The 15,703-nt window shown below is 42.0% G+C and overlaps 1 protein-coding gene across 5 annotated transcripts in view; it reads right to left on the bottom strand.

Annotated features, from left to right (window-relative positions):
* The window catches only part of LOC126174987 (leucine-rich repeat flightless-interacting protein 2), a 259,584-nt gene that overhangs the window by 97,176 nt on the left and 146,705 nt on the right, over positions 1–15,703 (bottom strand). The gene's annotated exons all lie outside the window — the stretch shown is intronic.

The following is a 15,703-nucleotide window of genomic DNA, read 5'->3' as shown; positions in this document are numbered from 1 at the left end:
TAGCTTTCGCACATGCCTAATTAACGGCCCTTTGCATTTGCTCGACAATGGTGCCACTTTACGTATAACTACCATTTTCCGGCCCAGTATACGTATTTCTGCTACAGTTTTAGGACATTTATGCAAACCTTGGCATTATTCAACAATACGTCGTATGATGCGTTTACTACTACTACTACTAGTAGTAGTAGTAGTAGTAGTAGTAGTACACTCATTCGGTTGTAATTTTACGTATCGGTTGAATTATTCATTCGTCCTTTTACGTGAAACCAGCTTATGGGAGCAACCGAATGAAAAAAATATCGATTCAGTCGATTACAGCTTTACATATCGGTTGGACTACTACTAGTCTTTCGAGTAAAAACCGGTCTGTGGCAGCACCCGAATGAAAACAGTCGACGCAGACGACTCGTTCGATTCTGAGCGGAAACATTCGCTCGTTATGCCATTGTTGAATCATTACTGTTGACTGCATTCTGTTATCGCCTTTCCGATATTTCCTTTTCTTGAGTGTCAATGAGTGGCTGTTCACTTTCCCGTCCATGTTTATAAATAGGCGTTTAAGAAGAGTTGACTTAGCGTCTGGATCAGAATGCCTAAACGCTAAGTGGCGCGGGAATGGGAGAAATATGACTGGATAAAAAGTGATTAAGATAAATTCAACGCGATTTGCAGTATCTGAAAGAATGATTCATGTTATGGGACTGTATTAACTATAGCCTAACAAGTTCAAAGAAAACTAATAAATATATATCACAAAAAATACTTGCGACAAGTGACATTACATTCTTAAAAAAAAAGTGATTAAGACACCAAACAATAAAAAAAATTATCTGATATTCCTTCTGTTCCCATCACCTCAACATTTACCGAAATACCGGTCAAGGGTGCAAACCAGCGGGAAGAGAGAGATAAGTTCAATAAATTTAAATAAAAAAGTTACTAATCATCTATTTAAACATAAATTTGTAATTTAGCGTTTGTTATTAACATCACGACCCGTCCTCACAGCTTGTGTTAATCTTTTACTGCACAAGTTTCATCAGATTCCGATACATACTTGCCATTCAGTCTATCTAGGAATACGTTACACTCCAGTCCGAAGGACGCAGGGCTCCCAATAACTCGTGGCAAAGACGATCAAGAGACCACTAGCCTTCGCAACCTACAAGTATTAAAAAAATGTACCTTAGTCGTGCAGCGTTCGATACGGGAGTATCTGGTTCCAGTTCTGGTATAAGCAAGGATTTCAATCGTCGGTATAATAGAAACATGTGGGAGGGTAAATGGTGACAAAAACTGGGAAACTTGAACTTTAAAACTTACAGTCGTCGAAGTGGTCACAAACTAAGCACTACCAAGTTTGGATGACGAGGAAGTCGGACGTGGATAGCTTTACGGAACCATTATGCCTTTTAGTTTATGTTATAGGGAAAAACCACTGCGAAGTAAGCCTGGGTGGTTGAATAAAAAGTCGGACTCAGCTCCTCCCGGATAGCAGACAGCGTCTTAACCACTGCGGCATGTCACTTCGTACAGGTGGCGATGTACACGGTAATTCAGTGTAATGTCCCGTCGACAGCGAGGCCATTGGAGACGGAGCACAAGGTCGGATTTGGGGAGGAAATCGATCATGTCTTTTAAGAGGAACTAACTAGGCATCTGACTTATGCAATTTAGTGGAATCACGCCAAAATGTTCAAAAGTGTGTGAAAACTTACGAGACTTAACTGCTAAGGTCATCAGTCCCTAAATTATTCTAAGGGCAAACACACACACCCATGCCCGAGGAAGGACTCGAATCTCCGCCGGGACCAGCTGCACAGTCCATGACTGCAGCGCCCTAGACCGCTCGGCTAATCCCGCGCGGCAATCACGCCAAACCTAACACAGTTTGGTGGCGTACCGTTTCTGATCATCAGACTGTATGCTATCGGCCTGTGTTACATCTCAAACTGTCTTAAGGAATGAGGGTGTGTGTGTAGGATTGAATCAGAGATTTGACAGTCCCTAGGGGCTACAAGAAAGTAGCCAGTACCCAGATATTGCAGCTTAGGACGTAACAACGAAAAAATTCCAGTCGGATGACGGAACACCAAGATATTTTATTGCAACTTTCATGTTGGCTGACAAAACCATACGCGTCATTTTTTTAAATTATGCTATTGCGATATGGTACCCAGCATGTTATTTATTATACAAAATACATGTTAAAATGCTTTCTATTTCTGTGAAAGAAACAGTATGCACAACATGGGACAAGGAAATCTTTATGAAAGAAATTTCAGTTACACAACAAATAATTGTAGACAACATGTAGATGGAAATGCAACGATTGTCCATCAAAGCTTATCTTAACCCTTTCAGACCTGATTTTTTATTTACTTGTAAAAAAAATGTCTGACATCATTTTTGCATTCAGGTGAGTTTCCTGACAACATTTTTCTAAGAAAAAATTTCGTATGATCTCTACTTTTCTAGATATTTAATGTACACAAATGTGTCCATCAGGTCTCGAGCTTCATGTCATACATTAAGGAGGTTAACAGTACTGATCAATTATGCCACTCTTTATTTCACTTTAAAACAGAGGAAACAATAAAAATAATTCCATATTACATTCTTGTTTAAACAATAATGGTCAACACCTGAGTTTAAGGTTTAGTATGAAACTGCAAAAAACAATTTCTGTCCTTTTGGAGACACAAATGTACTTTACATTTACTGCACTGAATTCTTGAACGCCCTGTACATTTTGGAAATTTGCAGCAGCTTGGAGCTCCTACATCATGCAAAGGCAAATGGTCAATGGAATCAAACTGTATCTCTGTAGCTGGTCGTAATTCTCCTCTTTTTATTGGTATGACTCTCATGTCTGAAACCAGTCCTTCATCATACGGGCGCCCCCTCTTCTTTCCAGTCACTTTCTTTTGGCACAGTATCAATCCATCTGCTACCCTGATACGAAAGGAAAGAAGGTCCATTTGCTTCTTCTTTGGGATAGACAGGTTGTCTGCATCTCGTCTGTACTCCAACCAACTTTGCACGATGGCAAAGTCAACAGCGTGAAAAATCATACGCAAAGGCCATTTTCAAGATCTGATGAAAACTCTGTAGTAGCTTATCAATTGATCAAATAGATCCACACCACCCATTGCATGATTATATCTTCTCACTATTTCAGGTCTTTCTATTTTCACATATTTATGGCGCTTTTTGTCCCAACGCTCGACTTCATCCACTGAGCCTTTACCAACAAAGTTAGAACACAATACAACTGGCCTATTGTCTAACCACTAACACATGGTAATGTCATCAGCACTAGTAATTTCTACACAGTAACCTCTGGTTTGTTTCATTATTGTTTTATCATCTGAGAAAGGCAAGTTCTTTCCAAACCTGTTTTGACGGACAGTACCTGCTGCACTGATGCCTTGAGATTTCAGAACTTGAAACAGATGATAAGGAACAGAAAATCCTAAAACAACAGCAGGACCTAATCCAAATTTTTTGCAGCATGTGGTATTTAGTTCAGTTGTAGCACCTTGATACAAAAGAAAATCATGCACTATTCCACTCTTTCCACACAACATGAAGACTTTGATTCCCCATGGACTTGGTTTCCTCTTGTAATACTGCTTTGCAGAAAACTTCCCAGTGAAAGGAATAATTCCTTCGTCCACACAAACATTCTCTTCTATAGGAAGTTCACTGCAGCGTTTTCAAATGGTTGTGTAAACTGGCCTGACTTTGTAAAATTTATCTTTATTTTCAGGTGGCTTCTCCAGGTTATTCACCACGTATAAATTTGTTCGTAATTCTAAAAATCTGTCTCATGACATGTTTCCCCAAAACACATTTACCTTCAGGCTTGTATCACAATACATTCGTAATCCGGGAAATTTCAAAGCGCCAGTCAGTATATGCAAACCAAATAGCACCTCTAGTTCTTGAGTTGTTGTCTGCTTGAATGAGGATTTGCCTTGTTGTAATGCATAAATATTAGTATGTGCTGCCATGATAGTGAACAAATCATCTGGTATATATATCTTTTGAAGTATTGTATTGGAAAACACAAGACAGATTCTCCAAAATTTGGAGCTTTGTATGTTTCTGCCATGGTACTTAGAGGCTTGCGTTTCCATTTTATGGATTCTTTAGGTGTCACCATTATGTTTTCACACAGGTTATTCAATTCTGGGTTGTTTTCATTGCGTAAAAAGTTCATTTCAGCATCCATCACCGTCTCCGTCATCTTCATCTTCATATATGGTGTTTCTACACACATCATTCACGCCCACTTTATCTGCTCCAACACGTTTCACTATCTGTGGAGCTTGCCTTTCAATAAGTGGTATACTGTCATCCTCATCTCCACTCAAACTAATAGCAGAAACGTCACCATTTTCAATTATGTCCATAATCAAGTCCCAATCTTTCTCCACAGAAAGAAATTCCTTATCCATATTTGTAAGTCAAAAGCCAGAAATCTAAAATAAAATCCTGTGTACTGGTTAGTTACTCTCCTCCTTGCTGCTGGTACTGCAATTACTGAAAAAAATACCACACATAACTACCATCACCATGCAAACACATCTGAGACAAATTTAGGTTAGGTTTCCTATTTTACACCATTAAAGACCTGTTGTACACAAATGTGTACATTAAATTTACCTGATACATAAAACAAATATGAACTGAATGAAATTGCTGAAAATTCCACTGAAAGAATGTATAACGTTTCCAAAAGAAGGAAACCGCACAAAACATTCATTAACAAAACCCACAATGTGACTATTACAGCAATAAAGTCAACGAGTAATGGTTTCCCACAGAGAGACAACACCAGAGAGTATATTTTACTATGTAGTTCACAGACTGCTCACAAGAGAGCAGCAGCTGCTGGAGCATGGCTAAACTAAACCTACAAAAATTTGCACAATGAGTTTTGATGCACCTGACATTTCTTGCCAGCGAAATATTAGTGAACAAACTTTATGTACACAATTGTGTTCACCAGGTCTGAAAGGGTTAAAACTGTCCATATCCCTTTTTATTTATGCTAGCCTTTGATTAAATTATTTAGTAAGCACAGTCGTGGTCGCGTATAAGTTGTTACTTTTTACTTGTGGATGACCGGTTTCAATCTACTCTAGAGATCATCATCAGATACACATTCGTTGGCGGTAGTAGGAAATTAGGAATCCCTGGCGTGGAGCAGGCCCGTCCGTGCTGGAGTTGAGAACAGTGCAGTGTGGTTGTAACTGTTCACATTCAAATCCCTGAAAGTCGAAAACTGATTCTCCAAAACTAGTAGCATGTAATAAAATCCATTGTAGCACATGTCCATGGCAGTTATTAGTTACAGTAAATAAAAATGCACATGTCACAATGGGTCGCTTTAATTGGGCCTCGCCACGAGATCGGAAGCTCCTGCTCATGCCAGCTCTCAGAAGCCTTTCACTGCCCAGGAAACGCCAGTCTCTCATTACAACAGCGGATCAAGGCGGGTTGGTGCTGGGAGAACGGAAAGTTAGCCAACGAAAGAGAAACTAAAGAAAGACGTGACGAAACAGCCAGAACTGGCTTATAGGGTGGTTGTACCTCGACTTTATGTACTCGATGCTGCCCCTGTAGAACAATGAAACTTTATGGAAACATTTGTAAGGACATGTGAAAGACAAATAACAAGTAAATCACTGAAAGAAACACATCTTAATTTCAACGTGACAGGGTAACGTTTGTTAACTGCGTGCTATGTTTACAACCGTTATCAATGTGACGACTATCTTAATCAACAAAAAGACTGAAACCGCACTAGAGATACCATTTCGTAATTGTTCGCAGCACTTTTCAAACGGTGGATCATTGACTGTTCTGCTGTCGTGACACAGTTCGTGCACTGTTCGAAGATCGCACGTTGCGTCCAGCTTTCTGAGCCATGGCTGCAGTAGCTTCTTTAACAATTTGTAGCGCAAGTGGCCATCGGCCTCTCCCAGGAGAAATTCCCAAATCGCCAGTTAATTCGAACTTCCGGAATCGTGTTCTTCCATCCCGCTGTGGATAGACGACGTCTCCCTATTCCTTTACTACATCGATACTAGTGAAGAGGAGCAGTACTGTTGCTGTTGTTGTGATACATAAAATAAAAATAAAACATAGCTTTCCGAATGCTGCCCTGCTCACGTTGTCTAGACCCATGTTGGCACTCTACAACTGCAGTGCTCAGCCCTTCGTCGCCGTATCACTACCGGTGCCTAAGGCAAATTTTGCAGCGCCCAATCTGATCACCATTCCTATGAAGTTTGGTACTCATACGGCAAACAGTTTTCCGTCTACACTGGCTCAAGTAACGAAAGATTAATTACAACCTCCCTGTGTTTTTCAATTTCAGCTTTGCAGTGCAAGTCCGAAAGGTTTACAAAATCTACAGTTGCTATAAGCCTTCACTGACCTCAAAAAATTTCTCCCCGCCACAAGGGTCTTATCTAAAGGAATACGTCGCCAAATACGATGAATAGCGTGGATATTACAATTATTTTCAACAATACTTATTTTTATGGGAAAGGGCACCGTCTAGCTGATGATGCGTAAGACTTCCGTAATATTTTTCACTCACAGTTTTACCTTTGCACGGTAATCAAAGAGTAGAGCTTATTTTGCAACGTAACGAACACTGGCGTCTACCTTTCCGGCAGATGACAGCGATTTCATCACTATTAGTTTCTTGTCTATCTGCGTGCACACAGTATTCTGTTTAGTGTTTCGTTTCTGGTCTCACAACGTATTGGGCACTTTCTTGAAAATGGTCATTCTTTAGTTGCAACTTTGAGACAACTTCTCACGGATGGTCTTCAAAGATCATAATGTGAACTCAGTCACTCATTTCAAAACCTGATTGAAATGGAAGGGCCTATTTTTAATAAAACTCTATCATTTGTTGAATGCTTTACTTTGAGACAATACACCTCTGTAGATAAAAGCAAAGTATTCGGAGTACGCCCGAAGCTACTTTTACGTGTTAAAGATTTCTCTAGCTTAAAAATGAAATGCTGTGTTCTGTTTGCTAGACACTCTTCAATCAGAACGTTCGTCTGATATTCTGTAGGCTCATGTGTTGTTAGGTTACAGTGCGGAACTTTATCGAAGAGTCAAGGAACACGACAACAACCTAGGCTGTCCGCGCCTACTGCCTTGTGGGTCTTGTGAAAAAACACAGCAAGCTTACTTTTACAAGAGCGTTGATGGCGGCCTCCATATGGATCACAACAGAGATTATCGGTCTCCAGAAAGATCATAATACGCGAGGATAAAACATCTTTAAATTCAACAAGACTGTCTGCTATATAGATGTATAGTTTTGTGTGCGTTTATTCGTTATTCATCAACAGTTGCAAGCAAGGCATGTGTAACATGTGCAACTGCTTGGAGCAGCAGAATTTTGGAAGCGACAAAATGTTGTCATCGAAAAATTATTTTTTATATGTAATTTTAACGTACATTGCATCACCGTTTAGCCATTCGATAATGTATCGGCAAATATTTCTACCTGCGATTAAACTCTTATTTTACTACTAGTCCACCTGAATAACGTCTTCCATGTACGAGCGCATTGATCTCATAGCTCTCCAAGTAATCGCGTAGCCTATTATATGTCGCGTTTGCGTGTTGTTCAGTTCTTCATCCATTTATGGTTATTTAGCGTCATAAACAATACACCATTGTTCCACGTGCTTCTCAACTTAAAATTAAGGTACGTAATTCGAGTCACCGTGAAGTTGGTTCTACTGTATTTGATAAAATCAAAGTATGATTAGTCTAGCTTCCAAATTGTACATCATAGGTTTTTTTTTTCCTTCATTTCACGGCGGTGGTTTCGTCGTACGATCTAGATCACGTAGTACCGTATATCAAAAGAAAGCTGAAGAAAAAAAGACAAAGGTGTAGTAAACTTTTACAGTAAATACCGCAACTTGACTCATATTTTAGCGGAAAAAGTAAAAATGAACCATGTGGATCTGAATATTCAGGTGAAACTGGGCTCAAAACAGTAACAATTAACTGTGTAGCTGTGGAAGTGTAGGCGACATTAGTGTTCTAAACGGAAAACAGAGTGCAGAAGTTCTAACTTTCGGAGTTCCGGAAAGATGTCAAGAATATACACGCTCTAAGGCAGAGGATTTTCCTATTACCAGTAACCAGATGTTTTATTGGGAAAACACTGGTCATACATTAGATTATTTGTTAAAACTTGTATTAATCAAAACAAGAAGACTAATTTTTCTATATCCTCGCATTTAAGTGAAGTAATTTTGGTTAAGTTATGAAATTGTACTGATTTTCTTTCTATTTTGAACATATACTACGTCCAGTTTTCGTGTTTCTGTGATGATTTTTTCTGAATACTTAACTTGCACATGCGCTTTGAAAATTGAAGTTAACGATCACACAGTTTCATTGTTCGTAGTCCATAACAGCGTAGCAATACTGAAGTGTAGGAAGGGGGCCCTAAAATAAAGTACTGGCGTCACACGCCCAAAGTACGGCACAGGTTGTACGAGGGATATTCATAATTTTAATCACGACCTCGAAAAAGTAGTTCCGTAATATTTTTCCTTTCAGGTACATTTTAGCAGTCCTGCCAGAACCACAGCGCGCCGATGGATGAACAAGAACAAAATGGCGCTGGCCACCTTCACTTGATCAATGGGCTGCGCTACTTTGTTTTGGATCATCTGGTGGCATGGTTCAAATGGCTCTGAGCACTATGGGACTTAACTTCTGAGGTCATCAGTCCCCTAGAACTTAGAACTACTTAAACCTAACTAACCTCAGGACATCACACACATCCATGCCCGAGGCAGGATTCGAACCTTCGACCGTAGCGGTAATCCAAAATACCGCCTGCGGCTTAGAATCGAGTGCAAAGCAAGCGGAAGTTCTGAAAAATGTTGGTAGGTGCCGCCACAACTAACTTCTGCCGTCGAATACATGTAGCGCTACAGAGGCATGCTTTGTAGGCACAAAGTTAAATAAATTTTTTAAAAAAAGGGTAGAAGACGAGCTTTTTTTCTCCGCCCGAGTTTCGACTACTGCATTTTCATACATTACCCAACGAAGTAAATACAAATTCCGTATTGTTCATCTTCGAATGTAGCAGAATTTCAATGTACTACGAAAATCCGACTGGCAAGACTGTTTGGGATGTTTGTCAATATGGCCAACTCTACGTTCTGAATTTTCTCCTACCTGTGAGAAGAGATGGTTGCTAATAGGAACCTGATGAAATGTGAATGACATGCAGTATTCTCTTCACCATAAGAATAATATGAATATAAACATTGTGCCATATATTCTTTCGTGTTTGCTGCTATCTCATTTAAATCCTGTCTACCTAATAAACTACGAAACTAGAGTGAGACAACAGCAAACGCGGAAGAATATACGTATCGTGTCATGTTTATATTCGTATTATTCTTATGCCTAATAGTGATACAGTCAGAAATGAAGCACGGCAACTGACTATATTTTTAAATCTAAGATGACTAATTTCTGTGCAGAATTTGATGTACTAAAGAAGAGGCCGCAAAGGTTTTCAAACGGAGAAAAATTTTCGCCTAACTCTCGTTCACAACATCTTCTATCCTACGCAGTCTATTATTTGGTTCTTGTTGATCATTATCAAAGAAAGCAGCAGTGTAAGTAACAACAAATAGCAGTCTCTTGCCATTGTTTCGCTAATGAGACGATTCCTCTCTTTTTTTTATTCTAAGTGGCGGTAGGGCGCACAAAAGCAAGCCATGCCGCGAGCGGCGACAGGCCGTAAACACGCACTATCAGAATGCGACAAACAATGCAGGACACAGTACAGTAATGCACTTTCAGCTTAGAGTGTCGTAAACACCTATGACAAAGAAAACGATACTTATCAGATCAAAGCAAAATAAGCAATCGATTCAAACCAGACGAAGCACGCGAAAAAGGAAGGGTACCCGAATAAATACGGACGGAGCGCCTGACGCATAGCAATGGCTACCTGGTAAAGCTTAACTGCTAAGCTTACGACTCGAACCAAACTACTGTAGCTGTATCGTCATTCATTCGACCTAAATTGTGTCTCATATTACAATGGACCAACTTTGTTTCGATTTGGAGGTGCGGCCTAAAACTTTTCTCTCCCCTTGAATTTCGAGTCTCAAATTTCAGGTGCGGCTTAGATTCGAATAAATACGGTATCTTTTTTTTTTTTTTTTTCGACGTGATAATTACAACATTAGGGGCACCCCTCGGTCTCCCGGTCCGTGCCCTGTGCCCTGGCACGAGGAGAGCAGGGCAGGGCAGCCACCAGGAATCTGCCGGCGCCACGGACGCACAGCGGGGCAGGTATTTACAACGGCGCGGCCGGTGACGCAATGCCGCGTCCTCACGGCGTGACGACACGCAGCCCGGCGCGAGGCGGCCGCGCCCCGCTGGCAACGCGTTCAGCGTTCTCGGGAAACACGGACGGAGCCAGAGCGGAGACTTCCAGCGGCCTCGTCAGTTCCTATGGCTGCCACCACACATTTGTAGAAAAATGTACCGCCTTCTCAAAACTTGAGTGCCACTCACGTCTAAGCTGGTTCGCACCGGCGATCTCATCGCCTAAGGTACAGGGCGGCACAGTTAAAAGAAAGCCGTCTTGCATTTGAATGCGAATGCAATATTTCGACTCCTGAAACAACGAACTACGACAGTGGGAGGTTTTATGCAATAATCGAGTGTCAGCATTCTTCTGTCAGCACTTCAGTTTACTTCATCAGCAAAGTTAGACGTTTCTCTTTGCGGTCTGTCTGAAAAATGACATTCTCGATTGAAGAAACAATTGACTTGGTGGAAGTTTAGGTGAAAACAGGTTCGATTAACGAAACTCGCGAAATTTTCGGAGTCAAGTGTACGGATAGAAGACTACCAGCAAAGGGAGCAATACTGGGTCTGTATATCAATTGGCGCACCTACTGATCTGTGCAAAATCTAAAACGACAAAGAATTGCACGCATTCGCCGAAGAATTATTCAGAGCCCAAAGAAGTCTACGCTTAAATTGGCCCAAACAGGCGCGTGTAAGTAGGAGTTGCCAGCGGATATTGAGAAGCGTTAATTTGAAGTCTTATCGTGTGACGGTTGTGCAGTAACGACGGGAGGATGACAGAAACGTGTAGATTACTGCACGCGGCTTTTGAATAACACCAACGATGGTTTGTTAGACTCTTTCCATTACATCACAAGTCATGAAGCATGATTTCATCTTTCCGGCCATGTGGATTCACAGAACGTGAGATACTGGGCAACGGAGAAACCTAAGTTTTTTTTTTTTGTGTGTGGTTCTGGGGCGCACAACTACAGTGGTCATTAGCGCCCAGACTAAATTATGAATGCACTGCGAGGCACAATGTTAAAACAGCAACTAAAAAGGACAACACTATAAAAGGCACATTAACAGGCAAGGGATTAAAAGAAAACAGCATAATCAAATGTCCTTAGACAGGTTAGTCAAGTGGATAAAACGAAGAACGCGAGCAGCTGCTCCTGGGTCATCCGCTAAAATTTCATCCAGAGTACGTGGCAGGCCAAGATCAATGCGCAGTGTATTAAAATTCGGACAGGACGTTGAAATGTGGCGTACCGTCAGCAATTGCCCACATTGGCAGAACGGCACCGGGGCAGCCGTCAGCAGATGGCGGTGGCTGAACCGGCAGTGTCCAAACCGTAACCGGGCCAAAACGACCTCCTCCCGCCGAGAAGGGCGTGAAGAGGTCGTCCAAGCCGTGGGGAGAGGTTTCAAGGCCCGAAGCTTGTTTTCAGAAAGTGTAGACCAATCGGCATGCCACAGCGATAAAATGCGCTGACAAAGATTGTGTGACAGCAATCACTCTATGATGAAAAAACTCTGAATTTGGTGTAATAGGACCGATATTTTGTCACAATAGTCTCAATACGGTTGCATGTACGGAAATATTTAACACATTTCTTGCTCAACTCACTGAATATGAAGGACAATACTGTTTCTTCCAGCAAAATGTAGAAACATGTCACACGTCTAAGGTGTCCCTGGAACTGCATAGCTGTGTATTGACGTTGCAGGGGGTCACTTTCAATGTCTTCTATGAATGTATTTTTCACTGCTCTTTTCATTGTAAATAAATGGTAAGTCCATTTCAGCTCTTCGTTTCAGTAATTTCACTGCATTTCCTTTAAACTTACACGAGCAACTTTCATCTGCGCCACCCTGTATTTTACGACAGGCATTAACAGAAATACTGCGCTGACGAAGTCTTACTGTGTTGTCCAAATTGTGATGAAGTTGCCGCCTTTGCTCCAGGTACCATTTACTGGAGTCATATGTGGAGCTATTCTCTGTCATATGCTGTAGCGTCAGTTTATAATACCAACAGTGTTTCTGCAAATAACGACCGCACGAAATCTAGCTCGCTCTGCTCGTCCACGAGACCCAGGGACAGTAGATACTGGGGACCAGGTCGATGCCGTGTTCCTTTACTTCGGTGATCGATACCGTTCCGTACGTACGTACAGAAGCGTACGGATTATCGGTCCAACTTAGGAACTTCATCGCAGAGTTCCTAGCAAATACAACATAGCATCCCATTTTTAACGAAGAGAAGTCTTCCCAAATAAAATTAATTTTGAGCTTACCGCAAGGGATTACTGATCACAATACTGTATATGTAAATAGCCAAGTGGGGAAGATCGGAAGTTTCATTGGGGTTCCAAATTGAATTTTCGCTTTTCAGGGGGGAGCTTTGCCTTTTGCGGGCAAGTGTTCCACCAATTGAACTAACGACCACGGCTCATGACCGGGGTGCTGCTCCCGGACGTTACGCAGGAGAAGGTCTGTGAAGTTTGGAACGTAGAAGATGAGATACCGGCGGAATTAGACCTGCGAGGACGGCTCGCGAGTCGCACTCCGGCAGCTCAGTTGGTAGAGCACTTATCTGCGGAAGGCATGGGTCCCGGGTTCGCGTCCCGGTCCGGCACACAGTTTTAATCTGCCAGGAAACTCAATGAGGCTGTTCGCGGATGACGTTGTTGTACACAGAGAAGTTTCAACGCTAGGAATTTGTAGCAAAATGTATAAAGACCCGCAGAGAATCAATGCTTTGTGCGCGGATTGTCAAATGACCGTGAACACAAATTTGACGTATTACACTTAAACATGCGGAAACTCCCGCTATTGTATTATTACACGATCTGAGATGGCAGCCTGCGATTCACTGGAAGAATCTTAGGTAGTTCACCCTTCCACTACGGACGTTAAAAACCCCTCGCTAGACCGACAATGGGGCACTGCTCTTCAGTCTGGAACCCTTACAAGGTAGGATTGATGGAGGAAATATAGAAGATCCAGAGAAGAGCAGCGCAGTTCGTCACTAATTCGTTGAGTAAGCGTGAAAATGTGCAGTGGCAGGCACTAAACGAGAGGTTTACTGTTAAAATTCTAGGAGCTTACGTTCCTAGATGATTCAGCCAATACAGGGTGTCCCAAAAATGTTGCGACAAACTTCGAGGGGTTGTAGAGGTGTCTTGGGGAACAAATCGAGGATAGGAACACGTGTCCGGAAATGTCATCCAACGACGGTACAGAGCGCCCAAGTTACAGGCGCCGGTTCCAGCCACTAGGCCACCCATTCAGCAGCAAACGTGACTTTGTAACAGACCGCAGGCGGAACGTCCCGCTATGTTGTTTGTTATTCAGCAATCGTCACTGATTGCCATTATCGCCAGCGGAGAATATGGAGCTAAATGCTGTGTAGGAAGGCCGTGTCTCTTATGAATGCCATACTCTGTTGCCTACGATGCGCTGCCTTAGGGCTGGTCTATTCTGTTGCTGAATACTGTGCCCCAGTGTGGCTCAATAGCACACATGTGAGAAAAATTGACGTGGAGCTAAAGGCAGCAATGAGGACAATAACCGGCTGGATCAAATCTACTCCTGTATACTGGTAACCACCTCTAAGCAACATTGCGCCACCAGACCTCCGAAGACCGAATGCCCTCCTCAAGGAATACCAAAAATTACTTAAAATCCCCGAGCTTCCAATGCACTCTGACGTTCCTGCACTCCGAATGAACCGATTAAAATCTAGGCAGCTATCTGTCCTACTGGCAGAATCGCCACAGGTAACTACTTCAGTATCAACAAAAAGTGGACAGAAATGTGGAACACTATTGCCCATGAGAAACATCAGACCCTTCGAAAACCTGACAAGACTAGACGGCATGGAACTAATGCGACGTGCCTGGACAACAATTAATCGAATCCGCACAGGCCACAGCATCTGTGTTGAAAACCTCTAGCGATGGGGAAGGGCTTCATCTTTTCAGTGTGACTATGGAAATAAACACCAGACGATCCACCACATTCTAATAAGCTGTAGCAGAAGAGCTTACCATGGGAACTTGGAGATTTCTTTGAAGTGACAGAGTCAGCCCTTGAATGGATCGACAAATTAGACAATTTATAGACTTACTTTTTTAAATTATAAATTAAGAAATTAATACAGTTTTGCAAAACTATGTAATCAACAATTGCCAGTTGTTGTTCATATGTAATGCCATACGCTAAATAAATAAATAAATCTATTGCCTCAGTGGATGATAGTCTGGGACACCGGTTTCCATCCGCAGTTGATTTTTCGCCCGAAACCCTCTAAAATCTACAACGTTTTTCGGTATACAGAAGCAGTAGTCTCACTCCACTTGATATGTTTTTTCATACACTGTCTACATCCCTAGGCGAATAACCCTGACTGCGACGCTGAATACTGGGGTTCGATTTCACATAACGCGAAAGACTTACTTTTGCGGAGAGGAATGGTGCGGCGTGTACTTAGCATAGTGGGCGCAAATGTGGAGCTACCTGAATGAGAACTAGCGGCTCCGGTTTGAAAATACAGACATAAACGGCCGTGAAAGTGGACCTGCTTGCCACATGCCATCCCAAGCCCGCCCACCTCACAGATTAAATCCAAGTAAGGTCTCAGACAAATGGTCGAGGGAGCGGCTCGGTAGAAGTAAAATGAATACATAAACCACGCTCCATTTGAAGAGACTGGTGACAGAGCAATGTGAATTCATGAAATAAATGACTGTAGAGCTGCCTAAAACTGTGTGTACCGAACCAGAAGATCGAGGGAGTCCCACAGAAGTTAATTTGCATTATGATCCAGGAGTTTCGCGCCATGGATCTCAGGTTTCTCAAACACTGCCAGAAATTAAACAATTTCGTCGATAACCTAGTGCTACTTCCACGAACTGCATCATATATTTTACTGCTCTAGGAGTACATAGAGGACCTTGGCAATTTTTATCCTGCAGGTTGATCTGCATTCTTCAATTAACAGAACAATGATTGGTGCTGTGACTGATTCCCAATGCTAACAAATGCAATATGATTCTACCAAGTTGACGAAATGTTACTATTATGCACGGATGCAATATCAACGTTAAATGGCTGGAAAACTTACATTATCCTAATACCTACGGTTGATGATACGTGACTGAGTAACTACGTGAATCATACTGTGGGCGGTCCGCCAGATCGGTTCTGACGAGGCGGCTTATGCCGCACCCAACTATTGCTTATCTGCTGATGAAAGATATAAAGCTTGAACGAAAAATTGCACGCCGTGTGGCAGATTTGTTTAATC

The sequence above is a fragment of the Schistocerca cancellata genome, chromosome 3, assembly GCF_023864275.1.
Source record: "Schistocerca cancellata isolate TAMUIC-IGC-003103 chromosome 3, iqSchCanc2.1, whole genome shotgun sequence".
Lineage (NCBI taxonomy): Eukaryota > Metazoa > Arthropoda > Insecta > Orthoptera > Acrididae > Schistocerca > Schistocerca cancellata.
This window is presented reverse-complemented; position numbering and strand designations above follow the sequence as displayed.